This window comes from Choloepus didactylus, chromosome 1 (genome assembly GCF_015220235.1).
Source record: "Choloepus didactylus isolate mChoDid1 chromosome 1, mChoDid1.pri, whole genome shotgun sequence".
NCBI classification, from domain to species: domain Eukaryota; kingdom Metazoa; phylum Chordata; class Mammalia; order Pilosa; family Megalonychidae; genus Choloepus; species Choloepus didactylus.
In genome coordinates this window covers 183,702,882-183,730,063 of record NC_051307.1, presented here as the reverse complement: position 1 = coordinate 183,730,063, position 27,182 = coordinate 183,702,882, and the positions used below count along the sequence as shown (strand labels likewise).

General features: G+C 38.6%; 1 protein-coding gene across 3 annotated transcripts in view; it reads right to left on the bottom strand.

The window, feature by feature from the left end:
• STT3B (STT3 oligosaccharyltransferase complex catalytic subunit B) overlaps positions 1 to 27,182 on the bottom strand; it is a 151,147-nt gene that overhangs the window by 84,066 nt on the left and 39,899 nt on the right. Inside the window, exon 1 of one of the 3 annotated variants that reach the window (XM_037846463.1) lies at positions 15,953 to 15,965. The exons of the other annotated variants lie outside the window; for them this stretch is intronic. The gene's annotated coding sequence lies outside the window, so the exon portion shown is untranslated. Of the gene's footprint in view, positions 1 to 15,952; positions 15,966 to 27,182 lie in introns of those variants that run through there. 3 annotated transcript variants of the gene reach the window in all.

The window sequence follows — 27,182 nt, the reverse complement described above, 5'->3', positions numbered from 1 at the left end:
ACGTAAGCACTATAAAAACCTAAGCATCAAAATCAACAAATATCAAAATCAACTAATATCATAGGAAAGAAATAAGAATCAAGATCTTCAGAGGGCTAAGACAGGCCAAAGCAGTCAGAGGGGAAGTATTACCTAAAGGTTAAGAGTACAAGCTCCAGAATCATACTGCCTGGTTTTGAATCTTAATTTCATACTAACTTGCTATGTGACCTTGGTTGGATGAGTTACTTATATTCTTGGTGTTCTAGTTTTTTCACTTGTAAAACAGGGATAACAATATTACCGATCTGATAGGTAGGTAACTATGATGACAATATAGTATTTCTAAAGCATGTAGATGCTACTACTACTATTATTAATGAAATAATTTATGACAAAGAAACTAAGACTATGAATGGCAAAAACGACTGTCAAGTATGAAAAAAAATTAAAAAGGCAGATTAAATAGTAGAAAGGACAAAGAACAAATTAGAACAAGATAGAAAATATTATGAAAGCATTAAGATGTGTAAAGAGAAATCTAGAAATTATTATATCTGTCTTAAAAAAGACTAAGTATGCAAATGATGCAGGAGGGGGAAGGGGGGACAAAACTCATATGCAACCCAATATGTTTCAAAACACTAAGACCGAAAAGAACTCGGAGGCGGGGCAAGATGGCAGACTGGTGAGCTGTATGTTTTAGTTACTCCTCCAGGAAAGTAGGTAGAAAGCCAGGAACTGTGTGGACTGGACACCACAGAGCAATCTGACTTTGGGCATACTTCATACAACACTCATGAAAACGTGGAACTGCTGAGATCAGCGAAATCTGTAAGTTTTTGCGGCCAGGGGACCCGCGCCCCTCCCTGCCAGGCTCAGTCCCGTGGGAGGAGGGGCTGTCAGCTCCGGGAAGGAGAAGGGAGAACTGCAGTGGCAGCCCTTATCAGAAACTCATTCTGCTGATCCAAACTCCAACCATAGATAGACAGAGACCAGACACCAGAGAATCTGAGAGCAGCCAGCCCAGCAGAGAGGAGACAGGCATAGAAAAAAAACAACACGAAAAACTCCAAAATAAAAGCAGTTGGTGGGACTGTATAATGGTTCAGCCACTCTGGAAGTCAGTCTGGCAGTTCCTTAGAAAACTAGATATAGAGTTACCATTCGACCCAGCGATTGCACTTCTCGGTATATACCCGGAAGATCGGAAAGCAGTGACACGAACAGATATCTGCACGCCAATGTTCATAGCAGCATTATTCACAATTGCCAAAAGATGGAAACAACCCAAATGTCCTTCAACAGATGAGTGGATAAATAAAATGTATATACACACGATGGAATACTATGCGGCAGTAAGAAGGAACGATCTCGTGAAACATATGACAACATGGATGAACCTTGAAGACATAATGCTAAGCGAAATAAGCCAGGCACAAAAAGAGAAATATTATATGCTAGCACTAATGTGAACTTTGAAAAATATAAAACAAATGGCTTGTAATGTAGAATGTAGGGGAACTAGCAATAGAGAGCAATTAAGGAAGGGGGAACAATAATCCAAGAAGAACAGATAAGCTATTTAACGTTCTGGGGATGCCCAGGAATGACTATGGTCTGTTAATTTCTGATGGATATAGTAGGAGCAAGTTCACAGAAATGTTGCTATATTAGGTAACTTTCTTGGGGTAAAGTAGGAACATGTTGGAAGTGAAGCAGTTATCTTAGGTTAGTTGTCTTTTTCTTACTCCCTTGTTATGGTCTCTTTAAAATGTTCTTTTATTGTATGTTTGTTTTCTTTTTAACTTTTTTTTCATACAGTTGATTTAAAAAAGAAGGGAAAGTTAAAAAAAAAAAACAAAAAAAAAAAAACAAGAAAAAAAAAAGATGCAGTGCCCCCTTGAGGAGCCTGTGGAGAATGCAGGGGTATTGGCCTACCCCACCTCGATGGTTGCTAACATGACCACAGACATAGGGGACTGGTGGTTTGATGGGTTGAGCCCTCTACCACAGGTTTTACCCTTGGGAAGACGGTTGCTGCAAAGGAGAGGCTAGGCCTCCCTATGGTTGTGCCTAAGAGCCTCCTCCCGAATGCCTCTTTGTTGCTCAGATGTGGCCCTGTCTCTCTAGCTAAGCCAACTTGAAAGGTGAAATCACTGCCCTCCCCACTACGTGGGATCAGACACCCAGGGGAGTGAATCTCCCTGGCAACGTGGAATATGACTCCCGGGGAGGAATGTAGACCTGGCATCGTGGGACAGAGAACATCTTCTTGACCAAAAGGGGGATGTGAAAGGAAATGAAATAAGCTTCAGTGGCAGAGAGAATCCAAAAGGAGCCGAGAGGTCACTCTGGTGGGCACTCTTACGCACACTTTACACAACCCTTTTTAGGTTCTAAAGAATTGGGGTAGCTGGTGGTGGATACCTGAAACTATCAAACTACAACCCAGAACCCATGAATCTCGAAGACAGTTGTATAAAAATGTCGCTTATGAGGGGTGACAAGGGGATTGGGAAAGCCATAAGGACCACACTCCACTTTGTCTAGTTTATGGATGGATGAGTAGAAAAATAGGGGGAGGAAACAAACAGACAAAGGTACCCAGTGTTCTTTTTTACTTCAATTGCTCTTTTTCACTCTAATTATTATTCTTGTTATTCTTGTGTGTGTGCTAATGAAGGTGTCAGGGATTGATTTGGGTGATGAATGTACAACTATGTAATGGTACTGTGAACAATCAAAAGTACGATTTGTTTTGTGTGACTGCGTGGTATATGAATATATCTCAATAAAATGAAGATTTAAAAAAAAAAAAAAAAAAGACATAATGCTGAGCAAAATAAGCCAGGCACAAAAAGAGAGATATTGTATGTTACCACTAATGTGAATTCTGTGAAAAATGTACAATGTTTTATACTGTAGAATGTAGGGGACCTAGAGATACCAATTAGTGGAGGGGGAATGATAATCTAATAAGAACAGATAAACTATGGAGGGTAATCTCAATGTTATGGGAATGCTCAGGAATGATTATGGTTTGTAAACTTTCTTGGATATAGTAAGATCATGTTGGAAGCAACAGAGTTATTTTAGGTTTTTTTTTTCTCTTATTCCTTTGTTTTCTTAGGGGTTGTTAATTTTCTTGGGGTATGGTAGGAACATGTTGGAAGCAATGTAGTTATTTTAGATTATTTGTTTTTCTTACTCCTCTGTTTGGACAGGGTTTATTAATTGTCTTGGGGTATGGTAGGAACATATTGGAAGCAAAGTAGTTATTTTAGGTTATTTGTTTTCCTTAATCCATTGCTTTGTTTGAAATGTTGTGGGGTTTTTTTGGTTGTTGTTTGCCTGTTTGTTTTTAATTTTTTGATAAACAAAGTTAAAAAATTGAAAAAAAATCAGTAGAAAAATGGGAGTAAAAACTAAATGACAAATAGGGTGGGATGGGGGGATGGTTTGGGTATTCTCTTTTCACTTTTATTTTTTATTCTTATTCTGATTCTTTCTGATGTAAGGAAAATGTTCAGAAATAGATTGTGGTGATGAACGCATAACTATATGATCATACTGTGAACAGTTGATTGTATACCATGGATGACTGTATGGTTTGTGAATATATTTCAATAAAACTGAATTAAAAAAAAAAAAATTAAAGAACTCAAAAAAAAAACAAAACACTAAGACCATCTTAAAATCATTCAGAGAAAATAAAGATTATCTATAAAAAAGCAACAATCAAATCAGATTGATACCATTATTTCTCAGTAGAATGCCTGGATGCTATAAGGCAATGGAGTAATATACTCATATTTGTGACTGAGGGAAAAGGATTTCAAAATAAGAAGTCTAAGAAAAACAACAGCTTTATTTGCTAGCAGCATGGAAGACTAAGCTAATGCTAGAAATGCTATCTCCCCAAAATAAATATATACCTTACCTGAATTTAAAAAGGGAGATCACCAAATGCCAGAAATATTTACTGTACCAACAAACTCAGGACCATGGAAAGCCTGTCCCTTCAGTAAAAGGGGATATAAAACAATCTACTTACTATCGTGGAAGTGACAAAGTTTCTCTCTTACCAAGGGGGAAAAAAATCTCCCCATGAGAAAGCTAAACTCCTAACCTTTGCACCATGCACGAGGGTAAAGCCTAAATTTAGAAGGAATCCTCAAGCCAAGAAGCTACCACTAAAATGAAAATGAAAAAAAAAAAAAAAAAAGTCCAAACTACCTCAATTAACTAGAGACATAAACCAAAAACAACTCTAGAGAGACCCAGGTGAGCTCATAAACAAAAATTACAAATTGCACGTGGAAGAGATCCACTAGTTAAGTACACAACAGGAAAAGTAACACCCCTAAAACTCAAGAAAATAGTTTAATGGAAGAAACTTTGTATTTTAGTAAGAATCAAGGTTTTAAATTTTTGACCTAATTTTTCAATTTAAAAAACTAACTCCAAAGGATTATTAATAACATGCTTTGAAAAGTAAAATCTTGTGATTCTAACTTCATAATCTAAAAATTTTCCTGAGAGATGTTTTAAAGTTTTCATTTTACATAATTCTTACTTTCTCCCTCTTTGCTGAATCACTCCCTTCTTTTGGCTTTTATGACAACAAAGTACTGATTCCCATCACCCCCCACCCCCAACGTCTCTGGTTTCCCCTTCTTTGCTTTCTGTACAGGCAGTCTCTTCTACCTAAGATCCTCTCATTAGTTCACTCCAAAATCTCTCCCCAAGAGATGTCAGTTGGTCACACTCGGGTCTTCAATTATTAGCGGTATGCCCACAATTCACTATTATCTCCTATTTCCAAACAAGTACCATATAACTGCCTACGTGGTATTATTTCTTGAATGTCACAAAGGCACCTCAAACTCAACACCCAACTATATTCATGATCAGACACCTACCACCCACCCCCAAAATGAAATACACACACTATGTTACCTTTTCAGTGTTCTTAACTAACTACCAACTAAGTTGAAGATGTCAGAAACCTAGGCATCACCCTTGAAAGTTCCTTCTTTCTCACACCCTATACAGAAATCATAACGAGGTTTTGTCACTTTACTTCCTAGGTATCTCTAAAATATTTCCATTATCTTCCCACTCTGCCACTAGCACAATAAATCCATCCTATCATCCTTTTATCTAGACTATCGAAGTAGCCTCTAATTGGTCTCCCTACATTCATCTGCCCACCCCTAACTCCCCAATCTCCACACCATACCACAGCAAGCAAGGTCTCTTCAAAATCTAAATGTGATCATTTTGCAAAACTATTCAAAGGCTTCATTCACCCTCGCAAAATTAAAGGGGGAAAATCCACTTCTTAACACGGTCAAAGCCATAAATGGTCTAGCTCTTACGTAAACTCTACAGTTCTCATCTCATATGATACTACCGTCCTACTTTGTTCACTACAGCTATATACCCCAATCTTTGAGTCCTGCAGATACATTTCCTTCCCTCATGCCACAGGATCTTTAGACTGCCAATCCCTTCTGACAAGAGCACTGTTGTCTCTCCTCAGCTTAGTTAACTCATCCTTCAAATTTCATCACGTTTCTAAGGCATGCTGTCCCTGACATAAAAGGTACAAGAATACCTTTCTTCCTAGCACTTGTCACAGATACAATTTCATATTAATGTACCTGATTAGTATCTACCACACTAAATACTCCTGAGGTTATCACTGTGTCGCTAACACCTAGCACAGCCCCTGACACAAAGTAGCCCTCAAATATATGCTGAATGAATAAGTGATTTATAAATATGTTTTTTTTGAAATTACTAGTGAACTATATTCCAAAGTTAATTTGCAGCACAGTGGTTTTGACCTTGATTGTATCTGTAGAGAATATCATGGTTCTTAAACACATTACATAAGCTGTGCCAGAGCAGATATACAACAAAATTGTCATGAAAAAATTCAAATAAAAAATGATCACATTGTAAAACTACTAGTGATTTATACAAAACAGAAAAAAACTGAATAAGAGAAAATTAATTTACCATGCCAGCTGGTTCGTAAGAGAACAAATGAGTTTAATTAGATAAAGAAAACTTAGAAATTTTTGTTGAGCTTCTCAACAGAACATTAGAAGTAATGGTACAGATTCATTATCATGCGTAACTTTTCTTCAGAAAATTATGACATCCCTTTTCCATGGAATACATATACCACTAATAGCATGCAATTCTTTTCACCTACTAATAGTGACTTTTTGAGGATGCATATACACAATAGATAAAGGAGGGCTGAAAGAGATAAGGGAAGAACTTTTTCCAAGGCAATCAATAATTCAAAGAAGAACAAAAATACCTGTGTAAATCTGAGAAGGATATTGCATGGGGCTGAGTTAAAAAAAGAATATTCTATGATGTGGAGGTAATAGAAAACAGATCACGTGAGGAGAATAGCATGAGCCCAATTTTCCCACAGATTAAGAAAGTTATTTAGTTATTCACCTGGCCTCAAAGTATCACCCATAGATTACTTATTTGTTACAACGGGGGAAACATGCACCTATAATGGAGAATTCTAGCAGTCACCACCACCAAGTGCTCAGGCTCAGCATCACCAATGGTGGGAAGCCTGGGGCGATGCAGTGAAAGATACCCAACACCTATGTGGTATTCTTGCTGAAAATGTTTGACCTGCATCCAGTCAGGGGACAGAAAAATCCAGACCATGGGATGTTCTGCAGAACAACTTTGTTGGAATGTCAAAGGATTTAATGCCATGGAAAAACAGAGGGAAATGACAGAAATGCTCTGGGTTGAGACAGACTAAAGAGAAAATGTGAATGTAATGAATGTAACACTTTTGAATTTGGAGCAAAAACACCACCATCACCACCACCACCAATAATAATACAGAATACAATACAATAAACACATAATACAATAAAATAAACTATTAAGGATATTTGGACTGTGGTTGAGGGCAGTTTGAGTATGAACTGTTTGGTGTATGATATTATTTAATCAATGCTGATTTTCTTAAGTGTGGAGAATACCTCTGTTTGGGGAGATGCATGCCTTGCGAAAGTAAAAATAAAATATCGTGATTCTGCAATCTTTCAATTGTTTGGCTAAAGAACAAATTTGTATGTATGGTATTACCAATAAAATACTTCATTTGAGGAGAATAGTATGAGTTGATTTTTCCACAGATGGAGAAATTTATTAGATATTCACATGGTGGTAAATTGTGGAAAGAGACGGAGAAAGGAAGAGGAACTGGATATGGCAATATGCTAACAAGAAACACTGGCTCTTTCAAAATTCTGTGGATTTGAAAATTTTCAGATACACAAAAATATAGACCGTTTATAAAGAGAAGAAAACAAAGATTACGGTCATGTTGTCCTCATACTATTTGCAAGTTGTGGTTCTGGAAGTTTGTGAGTTTGTGTGTGTTGGGAGTTTGGTGTATAGAACTGGGGCACACATACATACACATTCATGCGCAAACCATATTCACATGTACACACACACTAGTCATTTACATGTACAGAACACTTAATTCAAGTACTCATAATGAGAAGACAGGATTTAGCAGGGATAAAAAAGGTTGGGAAGTTTGGAAGGGTGAGTGCATCTACTGTATTCTTTTTTTATTTTTTGAATCTGCAGATTTTACTGAGGTAAATTCACATACCATATATTCCAGCCAAAGTATACAATCAATACCTCACAGTATTATCACTTGGTGATAATCATCATCACACTCAATTTTAGACCATCTGCATTGCTACAAAAGGAAAAATATCAGATAGACACAAAAAAGAAAATCCAAAACACCCCATATCCCTTATCCCTCCCTATTATTGACCCCTAATATTGGTGTGATACACCTATTACTGTTGATAAAAATATATAAAAGTATTACTATTAACTATAGTCTAATTTTCTCCATGTACTACTCTATTATTACTCTTGTACAAATGTCATGTATTTCATGCAAGAACTTAATTATATTTGTAGTGTTAATCAGTGACATACATGACTCTAAACAACCCATTTCAACCAAATTCACCTACAATACAGCACTATTACTTATAATCCCAATAACGAACTACCCTCCCTCTATCTGTTTTCAAACACTTGTTCAACCTCATTAAAAATTCTGTACATATTAGGTAACCACTCCCCCTTCTTTACCTTCTATCTCTAGGAACCCTACATTCTAGATTTTAAAACTCTGCATTTACATATTCTAGTTAGCTCACATTAGTAAAACCATACAATATCTGTCCTTTTGTGTCTGACTTATTTCACTCAGCATTATGTCCTCAAGGTTCATTCATGTTGTAGCATGCTTAAGGACCTCATTCCTTCTTACTGCTGCATAATATTCCATCATATGTATATACCATATTTTGTTTACCCTCTCATCTGTTGATGGACACTTGGATTGTTTCCATCTTCTGGCAACTGTGAATAATGCCGCTATGAACATCAGTGCACAAATGTCTATTGATGTCCCTGCATTCATATTTTCTAGGCATATACCGAGTAGTGGAATTGCCAGGTCATAGGGCAACTCAACATTTAGTTTTCTGAGGAACAGCCAAACTGTCTTCCACAGCAGCTGAACCATTTTACATTCCCACCAGCAATGAATAAGTGTTCCTATTTCTCCACATCCTCCCAACACTTATAGTTTCCTGTTTAATAGCGGTCATTCTTATAGATGTGAGATGATATCCCACTGTGGTTTTGATTTGTATTTCCCTAATAGCCAATGAAGATGAACATATTTTCATGTACTTTTTAGTCATTTCTATTTCCTCTTTGGAGAAATGTCTGTTCATATCTTCTACCCATTTTATAATTGGGTTGCATGTCCTCTTATTGTTGAGTTGTAGGATTTCTTTATATTTATATTGGATATCAAACCCTTATCAGATATATGGTTAGCAAACAGCCCTTTGAAGCACAAAAGTGTTCAGTCTTGAGGAGTTTCCGTTTATTTTTTTCTTTCATTGCTTATGCTTTGGGTGTAAGGTCTAAGAAAGTACATCCTATCACTAGCTCTTTAAGATGTTTCCCAATATTTTCTTCTAAGAGTTTTATGGTACTGGCTCTTATACATAGGTCTTTGATCCACTTTGAGTTAATTTTTGAATAGAGTGTGGTACAGGTCCTCTTCCATTTCTTTGGATATGGTAATCCAGTTCTCCCAGCACCATTTACTGAAGGGACTATTCTGTTCCAGTTCAGTGTATTTGGGGACTTTGTCAAAAATTGATTTATCAGAGGAGTGGGGCAGGATTTCAGCATGGGGAAGTGTGGAATTTGGTTGGTCCCCTGGAGTGATGAGTAGATAGCCTGGAATAACTAGAGAGTGGTCTGGGACAACTGTTTGGGGGACGTCTGTGGCCAGACACACATCGTGCACCAGTTTGGAATGGGTGGAATGGCGGAGATTGCAGTGTAGAGCTGTGAGTAGAGCTCCCCAAACTGTGGCACTGGTGCCCCTCCCCCACTGGCATGGTGGGCTAAGTTGAAACACTTCCCTGTGGGAAAAAGCAGCAGCCTACTGGAAGCAAGGGAAGGTGACTCAACCAAGCCCCAATCAAAGTTTTAATTGGCAAATCTGGACTGCTGAATGCAAGCTACGATAAACCTGGAGCAAGAAGGAAAGGAGCCCTGGGGTCTCTCCTGGTGGAGAGGAGGCGGGGCTGACGGAAAACAAAAATAATGATGAGTGCATGAAAACACAGGCTTTTGGAGTTGGCTGGGTTTGGAGTGCTGGAGAGGGGCTGTGTCCCAAGGGAGGGGAGGGCACATGGAACTGGGTACCAATTCTGGTCGACTGGCAAGACTGGGGAACTGGGGACTGGCTCTGAAAAGCACACTGCTTTTTTCTTTTCTTTTTCTCTCTTTCTGGGTAGCTCATTCTAGATAGCTCATTGCAGAGAGCCGCGGGCATGTTCGGTTGTTAACACTGACCGAGACAAGGATGGAGTTAAGATAGTTAGGGACAAGGGAGGGGCAAGATGGAGGAGTGGTGAGGTGCGGAATTTAGTCTCTCCTCTAGAGCAGCTGGTAATTACTCAAGAACTATACGAAACAGTGTTTTCGGGGCCTCCAGTGACCAGTCACACATCAGACACAAGTTTGGAATCGGAGGAAGAGGTGAGATCACAGCTAAAATTGTAAATTCCCCCAACTGGGGGTCTGGCTGGTGCCCCTCCCACCTAGACCTGATGGATTGTCTTGCAGCAGGCTCCCTGAAAGGAGGAAAAAAAAAAAACAAAAAAAAAAACCCCAAAAATAACAGTCTGCTGAGGGCAAGAAGAGAGCCTCAACTGCAGAATTAACTAACAAAATAATTAACTAATTTTTGGAGCTGGGGGTGCTAAAGAAGGGCTGGACACTGAGAAAGGGAGGGGGCACATAAAAGCAAGCACCCATTCCCAGGCTCCAAAAAAGCCTTTATATTTTTCCTCCTACATTTTGTCCCTTCTCCCTTCTCACTGACTCCTTATCTTTTTGCACTTCAATAGCCCCCAGCAGGAGTGGAATTAAAGCTGATGGAGAGTAATTATCAGACAATAGCACAAAGTACATCTTTAAATGCTCTATTCTGACACTGACAAAACATCCAGGCTAGGGAAAGGCTTTTAAAAGAGACTTCTTTTTTTTTCCTTTTTTCTTGTTTTTGTTTTCTATTTTTTTTAACCTAAAGGTAACATATGTGGTTTTTTTCTATCAGAAAGCCCAAGGTGAAGGACTAGGCTAGTCTCAGGGGGAAACAGAGTACCCAGAACTTCTTTGAATTCCAGATTCACTTCTGAAGAAGGTCTCCAGCCCCGTCTTTAACTGGCAACTCAGGCAGACCAAGGAATTCAGCTGGAGTTGCCCCAAAAAGGAGAGGGGAGAAGGAAATAGTGCCCCTGGGAGACAACTGGAGTTCCTAGGATTGGGAGAGTGGAGGGAGGTACAGCTCAACTGGCAGCCCTCCTTCTGGGAACTCAGACCCCAGGGGCTGGAATTCACATTCCAGCTTCAGTCAGCAACACCCCCAACAGGATCAGAGTCACTAGAAGAACTAAAGGCTCCATACCTCTTTATACTAGCGAGGGAGCTATGAGCTGGTAAGCGCCACATGCTGGACAGGAGAGGAAAAACACAGATTCTAGAGGCCTCACAGGAGGGTCTCATTTTCAGGTAAACTCCATAATCTCCTGATGAGACCTGGGCCTGTCTAGACTGGGAAAATCTGACTGGGGTCGACCATACCTGAGGAGACCCTCTCACAAAAAGGCTACATACAGGCAAGGCAAGAAACAGAAAAACAAAAGGTGAAAAATTCTGATCAACTAAATAGAACCTAAGTTAGAGGTCTACAATAAGTTGAACTGAACAACAGAGGTGAGAGAACAAAGCCAACCAACAAGAAACCCCTAAGTAAAAGAGTGAAAACAAGCTCCAAAATAAACTAATCAAGAAAATTAGATGCCTCAGCAACTTAGGATAACAAGCCATACTAGGAAACATGAAAATATGGCTCATCCAAAGGATCAAACTAATAGTTCAACCAAGATACAGGCGTTGAGGCAACTAACGCTAAATCAATTCAATGAATTGAAGGAAGATATGGCAAAAGAGATGAAGGATATAAAGAAGACACTGCATGACCATAAAGATGAATTCATAAACTTGAAAAAACAAATGGCAGAACTTATGGGAATGAAAGGCACAATGAAGAAGATGAAAAACACAATGGAGGGACACAACAGTAGATTTGAAAAGGCAGAAGAAGGGATCAGTGAACTGGAAGACAAGACATTTGAATTCATACACACAAAAGAACATATGGTGAAAAAAATGGAAAGATAAGAGCAGGGTCTTAGGGAGCTGAGTGAAACATGAAATGCATGAATATATGTTTTATGGGTATTCCAGAAGGAGAAGAGAGGGGGAAAGAGGGCAGAAAGAATAACAGAAGAAATATTCACTGAAAATTTCCCAACTCTTATGAAAGACAGAAAATTTAGAGATTCAAGAAATACAGCATACCTCAAACAGAATACATCCCAATAGACCTACTCCAGGACACTAACTGATCAGATTGTCCAATGTGAAAGACAAAGAAAATTCTGACAGCAGCAAGAGAAAAGGAATCCATCCCATACAAGGGAAGCAATATAGGACTATGTATAGATTTCTCTGCAGAAACCATGGAGGCAAGAAGACAGTGGCATGATATATTTAAGATACTGAAAGAGAAAAACTGCCAACCAAGACCTCTATATCCAGCAAAACTGTCCTTTAAAAATGAGGGAGACATTAAAATATTTTCAGACAAAAAGACACTGAGAGAGTTTATGAATATGAGACCAGTGCTACAGAATATACTATACGGAGGGCTATAGGCTGACAGGAAAAGACAGGAGAGAGAGAGTTGGAGAAGGGTGCAGAAATAAAGATTATCAGGAAAGGTAAAAGGAGAGAGAGGAATAAATAAGATATGACATAGAAAATCCAAAACACAACATGGCAGAAGAAAGTACTGCCCTTACAGTAATAACACTAAATGTTACTGGATTAAATTCCACAATAAAAAAGACACAGACTGGCATAATGGATTTAAAAACAGGACCCATCTACATGCTGTCTACAAGAAACTCACTTTAGGCCCAACAACAAAAACAGACTGAAAGTGAAAGGCTGGAAAAGGGTATTTCATGCAAACAACAAACAAAAAAACCCGGGAGTAGCTATATTAATATCAGACAAATTAGACTTCAAAAGTAAAACAATGAAATGAGACAAAGGACTCTATATATTAATAAAAGGATCAATTCATCAAGGAAACATAAAATCATAAATATTTATGCACCAAGCCAGAATGCCCCAAAATTCATAAGGCAAACATTGAGATCACCGAAAGAAGTAGACACCTCTACAATAATAGCTGGAGACTTCAACACATTGCTCTCATCAATGGATAGAACATCTAGACAGAGGATCAATAAAGAAATGGAGATGTTGAACTGTACGATAAATAAACTAGACTTTACAGACATTTATAGAACACTACATCCAACAACAGCAGGATACACTTTTTTCTCAACAACTCATGGAACAGTCTCTAGGATACACCACATGTTGGGTCACAAACCAAGTCTCAACAAATTTAAAAATACAGATATACAAAACACTTTATTGAACCATAATGGAATGAAGTTGGAAATAAATAACAGGCAGAAGGTTGTAAAATTCACAAATATATGGAGGCTAAACAACACCTTCTTAGAAAACCAGTGGGTAAAGGAAGAAATTACAACTGAAATTAGTAAATACCTTGAGGCAAATGACAAAGAAAACACAGCATATCAAAACTTACAGGATGCAGCAAAGGCAGTGCTGAGAGGGAAATTTATTGCCCTAAATGCCTATATTAAAAGAGAAGAGAGAGCAAAAATTGAAGAATTAACTGTTCACCTAGAGGAATTAGAGAAAGAACAGCAAACTAACCCAAAAGCAGACAGAAGGGAAGAAATAACAAACATTAGCGCAGAAATAAATGAAATTGAGAACAGAAAACAATAGAGAGAATCAACAAAACCAGAAGTTGATTCTTTGGGAAAATCAATAAAATTGATGGACCGCTAGATAGGCTAACAAAAAAAAACAGAAACAAACAAACAAACAACAGCAAAAAAAAAAAAGAGAGAGAGAGCGCAGCTGCAAATAAATACAATCAGAAATGGGAAAGGAGACATAACTACTGACGTTGCAGAAATAAAGGAGATAATGAGAAGATACTATGAGCAACTATATTTTAATAAACTAGACAACTTAGATGAAACGGAAAACTTCCTAGAAAAGCATAAACAACCAACATTGACTCAAGAAGAAATAGATGACCTCAACAAACCAATCACAAGACATTGAGTCAGTCATTAAAAAGCTCCCAAAAAGGAAAAGCCCAAGACCAGATGGCTTCACATGTGAACTCTACCAAGCATTCAAGAAAGAACTAGTACCAATCCTGCACAAACTCTTCAAAAAAAATTGAAAAGGAGGGAAAGCTACCTAACTCATTCTGTGAAGCCAACGTCACCCTAATACCAAAATCAGACAAAGAAACTACAAAAAAAGAAAATTACAGACCAATCTCATTAATGAATATAGATGCAAAAATCCACAACAAAATACTTGGAAACTGAATCCAGCAGCACATTTAAAGAATTATACACCACGACCAAGTGGGTTTATTCCAGGTATGCAAGGTTGGTTCAACACAAGAAAATCAATTAATGTAATACGACACATCAATAAATAAAAGCAGAAGAACCACATGATCATCTCGATTGATGCAGAAAGGCATTTGACAAAATTCAACATCCTTTCCTGATGAAAACACTTCGAAGGACAGGAATAGAAGGGAACTTTCTCAATATGATAAAGGCAATATATGAAAAATCCACAGCTAACATTATACAAAATGGGGAGAGACTGAAAGCTTTCCCTCTAAGATCAGGAACAAGACAGGGATGCCCACTGTCACCACTGTTATTCAACATTGTGCTGGAAGTTCTAGCTAGAGCAATTAAGCAAGAAAAAGAAATAAAAAGCATCCAAATTGGAGAGGAAGAAGCAAAATTTTCACTGTTTGCAGATGACATGATTCTATAAGTAGAAAATCCAGAAAGATCTACAGCACAGCTACTAGAACTAGTCAATGAATACAGTAAAATGGCAGACTACAAGATCAACAGGCAAAAATCTGTAGTGTTTCTACACACAAGCAATGTGCAACAAGAAGAGGAATCAGGAAAAAGAATTCCATTTACAATAGCAACCAAAAGAATCAAGTATTTAGGAATAAACTTAACCAAAGACACAAAAGAGCTTTACACAGAAAACAATAAGAAACTGGTAAAAGAAATAGATCAGGACCTTAAAAAATGGAAGAGTATACCATGTTCACAGATTGGAAGACTAAACATAGTTAAGACAGCAATTGTACCTAAATTGATTAACAGATTCAATGCAATACCAATTAAAACCCCAACAACTTACCTTATAGAAATAGAACCAACAACCAAATTTATTTGGAAGGGCATAGTGCCCCGAATAGCCAAAAATATCTTGAGAGAGAGGAACAAAGTGGGAGGTCTTACACTACCTGACTTTGAAACATATTACAAAGCTACAGTGGTCAAAACAGCATGGGACTGGCATAAGGACAGATATACCCACCAAGGCAATCGAATTGAGCGTTCAGAAGTAGACCCTTGCCATCTACGGACAAATGATCTTTGATAAGGCAGTCAAGCCAAATCAACTGGGACAGAGTAGCCTCTTCAATAAATGGTGCTTGGAGAACTGAATATCCATTTCCAGAAGAATGAAAGAGGACTCCTATCACACACCTTATACAATAATTAACTCAAAATGGATCAAAGACCTAAATGTTAGCGCTAAGACCATAAGACTCTTAAAAGAAAATTCAGGGCAATATCTTAAAGATCTTGTGATAGGAGGTGATATCCTAGGCCTCACACCCAAGGCGCGAACAACCAAAGAACAAATAGACAAATGGGATCTCCTCAAAATTAAACCCTTTTGTATATCAAAGGACTTTGTCAGAAAACTAAAAAGGCAACCTACGTAATGGGGGATGATATTTGGAAACCACATATCAGATAAGGATTTAATATTCCGAATATATGAAGGGATCCTACAACTCAACAACAAAAAGACAAACAATCCAATTAAAAAATTGGCACAAGACATGGAAAGACACTTTTCTGAAGAGGAAATACAAATGGCTCAAACACATAAGAAAAAATGCTCAGCTTCACTGGCTATCAGGGAAATGCAAATCAAAACCACGAGATATCATCTCACACCTACCAGAATGGCCATTACCCAAAAAACAAAAAATTACAAGTGCTAGAGAGGATGTGGGAGAAAGAGACACACTTACTCATTGTTGGTGGGAATGCAGACTGGTGCAACCACTCTGGAAGACAGTGTGGAGGTTCCTCAGGAAGCTAAGTATAGATTTGCCACATGTCCCAGCTATTCCACTGCTAGGTAAATACTCACAGGAACTGAAAGTTAAGACACAAACGGACATCTGTAAACCGATGTTTATTGCAGCATTATTCACAGTTGCCAAGAGACGGAAACAGCCTAAATGCCCATCAACAGCCAAGTGGATAAACAAACTGTGGTATATACACATGATGGTATACTATGCAGTTGTAAGACAGAACAAAGACATGGAACATATAATAAAGTGGATGAACCTTGAAGACATTATGTTGAGTGAAATTAGGCAGAAACAAAAGCATAGATACTGTATGGTCTCACTAATATGAACAAACATTAATAAGCAAATTTTAAGTGTTAAAAACTGACAACACAAGCTACCAGGAGACAGAAAGAGGGTAGAGATTGGGCATTTGATACTGAAGGACTACAGAATGTTCAGCAGGATTGACTGTACAGATCCAGAAACAGCAAAATACCATGTGATGTTAGCACAATATTTTAAGGACACTGAAAAAAGATGTCTGTGAGTAAAGGTGAAAGAGGTGGGATAGAGGAATGTATGACACCAGAGGTAAAGATAGATGATAAAGGCTGGGACTATACAACTTGGCAAAAACTGGAGTGGCCAATACTGCTACTAAATGTACAAATATAAAAATGTTTTTACATGTGGGAGAACAAATGAATATCAACCATGCAGAGTGCTTAAAAAGGGATGCTATCTGGGAAAAAACAATCAAAGCAAACTGGAGTCTATGGTCAACAGTAACATTGTAATATGCTTCCATTAAATGTAACAAAGGCAATATACTAAAGTTAAATGTGTATGAGAGAGGGATAAAAGGGAGGCATTCTCGGTAGCGGTGTTGTTTTCTGTCCTTACTATTACATTGTATTGTATGACATGTTATTTTTCTTTTTATCATCTTTTGTACTATTTGCTAAAAAAAAAATTTTTTTTGTAGTAATCAGTATATTCAAGTGCTGATTGTGGCGATACACATACAACTTTATGATGATACCATGAATAAGTTACTGTACACTGTGGATAAATGTATGGTATGTGAATATAACTCTATAAGATTGTAGGAAAAAATATAAATAGGAATAAAAGTGTTGGAGAAAACATGGAGATAGGATTGTACCTCTCTGCTGCTTATGAGCAAGCAGAATTGAGTAGCCTTTCTGAAAGTCAGTGTGGTGGTTCCACAAAAAGCTAAGTATGTGGGGGCCAGAAGGTCCTGCAACCTTATTATGGGGTATGTAAATGGAAGATATGAGAGCGGAGACATGAATGGACATTTGCACACTGGTATACATGGAGACAGTATTCATGATTTGCAATGGGTGGAGGTGACCTAAGGGTACATAGACTGAAGTACAGAATGGTGAACTGTGGTGTATACATACAATGCAATACTGAGCAACTATGAGACAAAGCGAAGCTCTGAGACATGCAACAAGCTGAATGTATCCTCTACATAGCATTTTGAGTGAAGCATGCCAGAAACAAAGGCAAACATTATAATGCCTCACAAATACGGACTAACTACAATGTGTAAACTCAGAATGGACTCTTAGAACAGCCTAACAGGGGAATGATTATTGTAATGGTCCCTAGATTGTAAGCTCTTACAACAGTCAAATCTATTCCTGAATTGTAACGGCTATCTCCAAACTCTGAGGTGCTGACCCTTTAGTGTATAACCTGATTGGTCTCTGGAACATTGGTGTATCTGTGTGACACCCGAAACTCAGAGCTAGAGCTCAGCAGGTATGAATGTAAATATTAGCACATACAGCAACTGTTAAAAAAAAAAAAAAAAAAAAGCTGAAAAAGAGCCCATACTTCAAATAGTGATATGAATGAAGCAGATCTGGTGATGACTAGGGCATACGGGCTAAAGGGTAAAGGTCAAAACTGACTGTGTCTTAAAACTTCAACTTCCATGTGAGACCAAGGGAAGAGATGCCTACTTGGTGCAGGATCTATATTTTCTAAACAATATAACTCTACAATCAGTTTGTTCAAACACCACAATTACGTGGAACTTTGAATAGGAAGTGAGATATGGTAGGTTTGTATAGGCTAGAGTGAAACAGTGACACATCTCACAGTAATTTGGGTAGAGAATAAAAATATATTTGCAGGGCTTCCCTGAGGAACTGGGGGGAAAGTGCAGAAGTATTGGACTTCCTCACCTGGACTGATACTGATATTGTCACAAACATTGAAGACTGGCAGTTTGATGTGCCGAACTCTCTATCATGGGACTTGCCCTTATGAAGCTTGTTACTGCAAAGGAGAGGCTAAACTTGCATATAATTGTGCCTAAGTCTCCCCCTGAGTAACTCTTTGTTGCTCAGATGTGGCCCCCCTCCCCTAACTCAGCCACTTCAGCAGATGAACTCACTGCCCTCCCCCCTACATGGAACCTAACTCCCAGGGGTGTAAATCTCCCTGGCAACACAGGATATGACTCCTAGGGATGAATCTGGACCTGGCATCATGGGATTGAGACTATTTTCTTGACCAAAAGGGGGATGCAAAATAAAATGAAATAAAGTTTCAGTGGCTGAGAGATTTCAAATGGAGTTGAGAGGTTATTCTGGTGGACATTCTTATACAATATATAGATAATACCTTTTAGGTTTTAATGTATTAGAATAGCGAGAAGTAAATACCTGAAAATATCAAACTCCAACCCAGTAGTCTGGACTCTTTAAGACGACTGCATAACAATTAGCTTACAAGGGGTGACATTGTGATTGTGAAAACCTTGTGGATCGCACTCCCTTCATCTAGTGTATGGATGAATGAGTAAAAAAACAGGGACAAAAACTAAATGAAAAATAGTGTGGGATGGGGGGAATCATTTGGGTGTTCTTTTTTACTTTTATTTTTCATTCTTATTTTTCCTGATGTAAGGAAAATGTTCAAAAATAGATTGGGGTGACGAATGCAAAACTATATGATGGCACTGTGAACAGCTGATTGTACACCATGGATGACTGTATGGTATGTGAATATATTTCAATAAAACTGAATTTACTTAAAAAAAAAAAAGTAGTGAGAGACAAAGCAAGAAGTCAAGTAAAGGACATAATTCCCTAAAGGCCTTATCTTCCCTGGAAAAAGGTGGGGCAAGGCCCAGCTCCAGTGGCTACCCTCCCTTGGAGAATTCACACCTCAGGGCCTGAGGAAAAAGGGAAAAAAAAAAAGAAAAGAGAGGCAGCTTAAGGTTGGCTTCTGATTCACTCTCGGCCCCTGGCAGGGACAGGGTCTGCTGAGAATCAAAGGCACCGCACCTCTTTGCAGTGGAGAACTGTGGGTTGACAAGCACTACAATCTGGGCAGGATAGGAGGAGCACAGAGTCTACAAGCCTCACAGGAAAATCTGACAATCTTCTGGGGAACATCCTCAGGGAAACTTGATATTGCTTGCACTCTCCTTCTGAGACCTGGGCCTCAGTGGTCTGGGAAAATCTGATTGTGGTAATCAAGGAATCCAGATGCCTAGATGACAAAAAATTATGAGTCACACAAGGCAAAATGAAGATGTGGCCCAGTCAAAAGAACAAACTAACATTTCAAACAAGATACAGGAGCTGATGAAACAACTAATTAAGATGTTCAAACAAACATGCTACATCAATTCAAAAATCAAATCAAAGAGTTGAGGGAAGATATAGCAAAAGAGACGAAGGATGTAAAGAAGACATTGGGCAAACATAAGGATGAACACAAATTTCAAAAAACAAACGGCAGAGAGGCGGCAAGATGGCAACATAAAGAGGAGTGGAAGTTAGTTAGTCGCCTGGAACAACTAATAAACTATCAGGAACAACTAATAAATAATCTGGAATAACTGCTGGGGGACAACCATGACTATGCACACACTGTATATCAACCTGGATTGGGAGGAATGCTTAAGGTTGCAGCATAAAATCTGTAGGTAAAAAGCTGCAGAAATGAGTCGGTAGCCCCCTACCCCCATGGTAGGCTGAACAGCAAAACCTTGCTGTAGTAGAAAGCAGCACTCTCTGAAGAAGTAAATATACATCAGTCCAGCTCCAACTGGGGTCTTAATTAACAAATGTGGCCTGCCGAATACGAGCTACAAATCCCCAACAAGCAGACAGAGGCTTTTAGTGATGACTGACCTTGAAAAACCAGAAGACTCCACTGTCCCCAGAGGGGGGAACCAGAAGACCAGATGACACCTCTGGCCAATGAGTGAAATTGCGGGCCCCATGGAAGGGGACTTTCTCTCCCTTTTAGTCTCAACCTGAGCAGCTCAGTGGAGAAAATCTCAGCCATTTTCAATTGACAGAGCTTGGATCCAGACAAGGGTGGAGATAGCAGAGTCAGAGAGATAAAGCTATTTAAATGCTGATGATAACTCCCTAGGGGATGTATCTACCCTAAGAGGAAGGAGGTGGTGCCCAGCTCTACTACCAGCCTTCCACTCAGAACCAGTCCCCAAAGCCTGGGGGGAAACAGACAAAACAGAAACTAAGGGGGCCACACCTCCTTACACCAGTCAGGAGGCACAGGCTGACAGGTGCCACCAACCGGGTAGGTTAGGAAAAGCACAGTGGCTGGAGGCCTCACTGGGTGTGTCAATCTTCTAAGACATACCCTTAGGAAAACCTGACATTGACTATTGCCCCCTTCTGGGACCTGAGCCCATTCTAGTCTGGGAAAACCTGTTTGGGGTAACTAAGGAAACCAGATGCCTAGTGTACCAGTTTGAATATATTGTGTCCCCCAAACGCCATTATCTTTGAGGTAATCTTGTGTGGGCAGACATTATCAGTGTTGATTAGATTGTAATTCTTTGAGTGTTTCTTTGGAGATGAGCCCCACCCAGCTGTGGGTGATGACTCTGACTGGATAATTTCCATGGAGGTGTTGCTCCACCCATTCAGAGTGGGTCTAAGTTGAGTCACTGGAGCCATATAAATGAGCTGATGGACAGAGGGAACTCAGTGCAGCTGAGAGTGAACTTCTGAAGAGCTACAGCCAAGAGGGACACTTTGAAGAAAGCACAGGAGCTGCAGATGAGAGAGTTTGAAGACAACCATTGAAAGCAGACTCTTGCTCCAGAGAAGGTAAGAGAGGACAGATACCCCAAGTGCAACTAAGAGTGACATTTTTGAGGAACTGCAGCCTAGAGAGGAACGTCCTGGGAGAAAGCCATTTTGAAACCAGAACTTTGGAGCAGACGCCAGCCACGTGTCTTCCGAGCTAACAGAGGTTTTCCAGACGCCATCGACCATCCTCCAGTGAAGATACCCGATTGCTGATATGTAACCTTGGACACTTTATGGCCTTAAGACTGTAGCTGTGTAACCAAATAAACCCCCTTTATACAAGCCGATCCATTTCTGGTGTTTTGCATCCTGGCAGCATTAGCAAACTAGAACACCTAGATAACAGAAAACTACATCCTACAGTAAGAAAAACAAAGATATGGCCCAGTGAAAGAAACAAACTTACACTTCAACTGAGATACAGGAATTGAAACAACTAATGCTAAACCAATTCAACAAGTTTAGAGAAGACAGGGCAAAATAGATGAAGGGTATAATGAAAACAATGGGCTAACATAAAGTAGAAATTGAAAGTTTAAAAAACCACAAGCAGAATCTATGGAAATGAAAGGCACAACACAAGAGATGAAAGACACAACGGAGACATACAACAGCAGATTTCAAGAGGCAGAAGAAAACACTCAGGAACTGGAAAACAAGACATCTGAAATCCTACACACAAAAGAACAGATAGAGAAAAGAATGGAAAAATATAAGCAACATCTCAGGGAACTGAATGAAAAGCATGAATGTACGTGTCATGGGTGTCCCAGAAGAAGAGAAGGGGAAAGAGCAGAAGCAATAATAGAGGAAATCATCAACGAAAATTTCCCAGTCTCTTATGAAAGACATAAAATTACAGATCCAAGAAGCACAGCGTACCCCAAACAGAATAGATATGAAAAGACCTACACCAAGACACTTAATATCAGATCATCAAATGTCAAAGACAAAAAGCGAATCCTGAAAGCAGCAAGAAAAAAGTGATCCATCACATACAAAGGAAGCTTGATAAGACTATGTGCAGATTTCTCAATAGAAACCATGGAGGCCAGAAGGAAGTGTATGATATATTTCAGATACTAAAAGAAAAAATCCTCCAATCAAGAATCCTATATCTGGCAAAACTGTCCTCCAAATATGAGGGGGAGTTTAAAATATTCTCTGACAGATAATGAGAGAGTTTGTGAACAAGATACCTGCTCTAAAGGAAATACTAAAGGGAGCACTACAGATAGATAGGAAAAGACAGGAGTGAGAGGTTTGGAACACAATTTTGGGTGATGGTAGCACAGCAATGTAAGTACACTGAACGAAGATGACTGTGAGTATGGTTGAAAGAGGAAAGTTAGGAGCATGTGGGACACCAAAAGGAAAGAGGAAAGATAAAGACTGGGACTGTATAACACAGTGAAACCCAGAGTGCTCAACAATTGTGATAAAATGTACAAATATGTTTTCACATGAGGGAAAACAAATGAATGTCAACATTGCAAGGTGTTAAACATAGGTTGGTATTGGAGGGAAAATACAATCAATGCAAACTAGAGATTATAGTTAACAAAAACATTGTATTACGCTTCCTTTAAAACAAAGGCAATATACCAAAGCTAAATGCGTATAAGAGGGGGACACAAGGGAGGGGTATGGGACTCTTGGCGTTGGTGGTGATGTCTGATACTTTATTCTACTTTAGTTTAATTCTATCTTTCCTTTTGTTGCTTCCTAGCTGCCTTTTTTTTGTTTTTTTTTTTGATTTTTGGTTTTGTTTTTTCTTTGTTTTTTCTTTTTCTTTTGTCTCTCTACCTTCTTTGACTCTTCCTCCTTCTTTGTGGAAGAAATGGAGATGTCCTTATATAGATAGTGATGATGGCGGTGAATACATATATTTGTGACTGTACAGGGAAACGATTGTTTACTTAGGACAGAATGTATGGTGGGTGAACAAAACCGTCTTAAAAAAAAGGGTTGATGAAAACTTGAGTTCACTATATTGTGTGAAATACGTCAAATACATAAGAACAAATACTGCAGGGTCTCACCGATATGAGCTAATTATAATACAAAACCTCATAGACACGAAATATAAGTTACCAGGATAATGAATGAGGCTAAAGAATGGGGAGTGATTGCTTACTATGAGCTGTACGTTCAACTAGATTGAATGTGTTTGGAAATGGACAGGGGTAATGGTAGCACACCGTGAGAATAACTAATAGTGCAGAATGGTGTGCAAACAGGGTGGAAAGTGGAAGCTCAGAGTCCCATAAGTCACCAGAAGGAAAGCTGGAGGTTAAAAGATGGAAATGTATAAAACAGTGAACCTTGTGGCGGGCAATGTCCATGACAAACTGTACAGATATTAGAAATCTCTTTCATGAACTAGAACAAATGTATGACACTATAACCAGAAGTCAATAATAGAGGGGCATATAGGAAAATATATATATACCTATTGGAAACTATTTACTAGTTAGTAGTATTTTAACATTCTTTCATCAACAGTTAACAAATGTACTATACCAATACTATGAGTCAATAATGGAGGGGATGGTGGTTAAGGGTATGGGAGGATTTGAGTTTTCTTTTTTTGTCTTCATTTCTCTCTGGAGTAACAAAAATGTTCTAAAAATTGGAAAAAAAAATTGTGGTGATGGATGCACAGCTGTATGATAGTACCATGGGCAACTGACTGTACACTTTGGATCTCTGGATAAGTGTATGGTATGCGAACAATCTCAATAAAATTAAATTTAAAAAATTACACATATGTAATGTTATACCTCAATGAGAAGTTTTGAAGCAATAATAAAAATGACAACAAAGTGTATCATCCCTAAAAAAGAACAACAAAAAACAAATGGCAGAACTTATGAGAATGAAAGACACAATAGAAGAGATGAAAAACACAATTGAGTCTTACAACAGCAGATTTGAAAAGGCAGAAGAAAGGATTTATGAACTAGAGGACAGGGCATCTGAAATCCTACACACAAAAGAACACATAGGGAAAAGAATGGAAAAATATGAGCAGCATCTCACAGAACTGAATGACAGCATGAAGTGCACGAATATAAGTGTCACAGGTGTCCCAGAGGGAGAAGAGAGGAGTCAGAAAGAATAACAGAGGAGACAGTCACTGAAAATTTCCCATCTCTTATGAGAGACATAAAATTACAGATCCAAGAAGCACAGCATACCCAAAACAGAATAGATCCAAACAGACCTACTCCAAGACACTTGATAATCAGATTAACAAACGTCAAAGACAAAGAGAATTCTGAAAGCAGCAAGAGAAAAGTGATGCATTACGTACAAAGGAAGTGTGATAAGACTATGTGTGGATTTCTCAGTGGAAACCATGGAGGCAAGAAGCCAGTGGTATGATATATTTAAGATACTGAAGGAGAAAAACTGCCAACCAAGAAGTCTATATCTGGCAAAACTGTCCCTCAAAAATGAGGGAGAGTTTAAAATATTTTCAGACAAACAGACAGAGAGAGTTTGTGAACAAGAGACCTGCTCTACAAGAAAACTAAAGGGAGCACTACAGGTAGATGGGAAGGGCAAGGAGAGGGAGGTTTGGAGAAGAGAGTAGAAATGAAGACTATCAGTGGGGGTAAAGCAAGAGTGAGAGGAAAAGATAAAATAGAGTCCAAAGGACAAAGTGGTGGACAGTGGGCAATGCACTGAGAATGGCCAGAAGGACAAATACGGTGTGGTCCTTGATTCTTGAAAACTATCATATAACTATATAGCTTACACGGTGTGACCATGTGGTTGTGAAAACCTTGTGGCTCACACTCCCTCTATCCAGCATATGGACACATGAGTGGAAAAATGGGGACAAAAAGTAAATAAATAATGGGAGGGAGGGGGATATGGGATGTTTTGGGTGTTCTTTTTTACTTTCTTTTTAACTTATTTTTATTTTTTGGAATAATGAAAATGGTCAAAAATTGATTGTGGTGATGAATGTCTAACTATATGATGATTCTGTGAACAACTGTTGTACCTTCAGATGACTGTATGGTATGCAAATATTTCTCAATAAAATTTCATTTTTTTAAAAAATCATTTTACCGTAGATCTGTGCATCTACTTCTGAACTCTCAATTTGATTCCACTGATTGATCAGTATGTCTATCTTTGTGCTAGTACCATACTGTTTTGACCACTGTAGTTTTATAACAAGCTTTAAAGTCAGGAAGTTCTCCCACTTCATGCTTTTTTTTTTTTTTAAAGGATTTTTCAGCTATTCAAGGCACTTTTCCCTTCGAAAGAATTTGATAACTAACTTTTCCAAGTCTGCAAAGTAGGTTTTTGGAATTTTGATTGGTACTGCACTGAATTTGTACATCAATTTGGGTAGAATTGACATCTTAACAACATGGAGCCTTCCTTCCATGAACATAGAATGTCTTTCTACCTGTTTAGGTCTTCTTTGATTTCTTTTAGCAATGTTTCAGTTTTCTGTGCACACGTCCTTTACATCCTTGTTTAAGTCTGTTCATAGATAACTGATTATTTTGGTTAATATCGTGAATGCAATTTCTTTCTTAATTGTCTTCTCAGCTCATTACTAGTTAATACGAACACTACTGATTTTTGCATATTAATCTAGCTTTGTCATAGATTTCTCGGGATTTTCCAAATAGGAACATGTCATCTGCAAATAATGAATTTTACTACTTCTTTTCCAATTTTACTACTTCTTTTCCAATAAGATATTTCATTATCTTATGTACTGCACCAGCTATAACTTCTAGTACAATGTTGAATAACAGTGGTGACAGTGGGCATCCCTGTCCATTTCCAGTCTTAGGGGGAAGGCTTTCAATCTCTCACTGTTGAGTATGATGTTGGCTGTGGGTTTTTTCACATATGCCCTTTATCATAATGAGGAAGTTTCCTTTGATTCATACCTTTTGAGGTATTTTCATAAAGAAAGGGTGCTGAACTTTGTCCAATGACTTTCCAATGGCAATAGAGATGATCATGTGATTTTTCCCTTCTGATTTGTTAATGTGTTGTATTACATTAATTTATTTTCTTGTATTGAACCACTCTTGCATGCCTGTAATGAACCCCACTTGGTCATGGTATATATTTCTTTTAATCTGCAGTTCGATTCGATTTGCAAGTATTCTGTTGAGAATTTTTACATCTATATTCATTAGGGAGATTGACCCATAGTTTTTCTTTCTTGCAGTATCTTTATCAGGTTTTTTTTTTTTTTTTTGAATTTTTTTTTTAATCTTCATTTTATTGAGATATATTCACATACCACGCAGTCATACAAAACAAATCGTACTTTCGATTGTTTCCAGTACCATTACATAGTGGTACATTCATCACCCAAATCAATCCCTGACACCTTCATTAGCACACACACAAAAATAACAATAATTAGAGTGAAAAAGAGCAATTGAAGTAAAAAAGAACACTGGGTACCTTTGTCTGTTTGTTTCCTTCCCCTATTTTTCTACTTCCCCATCCATAAACTAGACAAAGTGGAGTGTGGTCCTTATGGCTTTCCCAATCCCATTGTCACCCCTCATAAGCTACATTTTTATACAACTGTCTTCGAGATTCATGGGTTCTGGGTTGTAGTTTGATAGTTTCAGGTATCCACCACCAGCTACCCCAATTCCTTAGAGCCTAAAAAGGGTTGTGTAAAGTGTGCATAAGAGTGCCCACCAGAGTGACCTCTCGGCTCCTTTTGGATTCTCTCTGCCACTGAAGCTTATTTCATTTCCTTTCACATCCCCCTTTTGGTCAAGAATATGTTCTCCGTCCCACGATGCCAGGTCTACATTCCTCCCCGGGAGTCATATTCCACATTGCCAGGGAGATTCACTCCCCTGGGTGTCTGATCCCACGTAGGGGGGAGGGCAGTGATTTCACCTTTCAAGTTGACTTAGCTAGAGAGACAGGGCCACATCTGAGCAACAAAGAGGCATTCGGGAGGAGGCTCTTAGGCACAACCATAGGGAGGCCTAGCCTCTCCTTTTCAGCAACCGTCTTCCCAAGGGTAAAACCTGTGGTAGAGGGCTCAACCC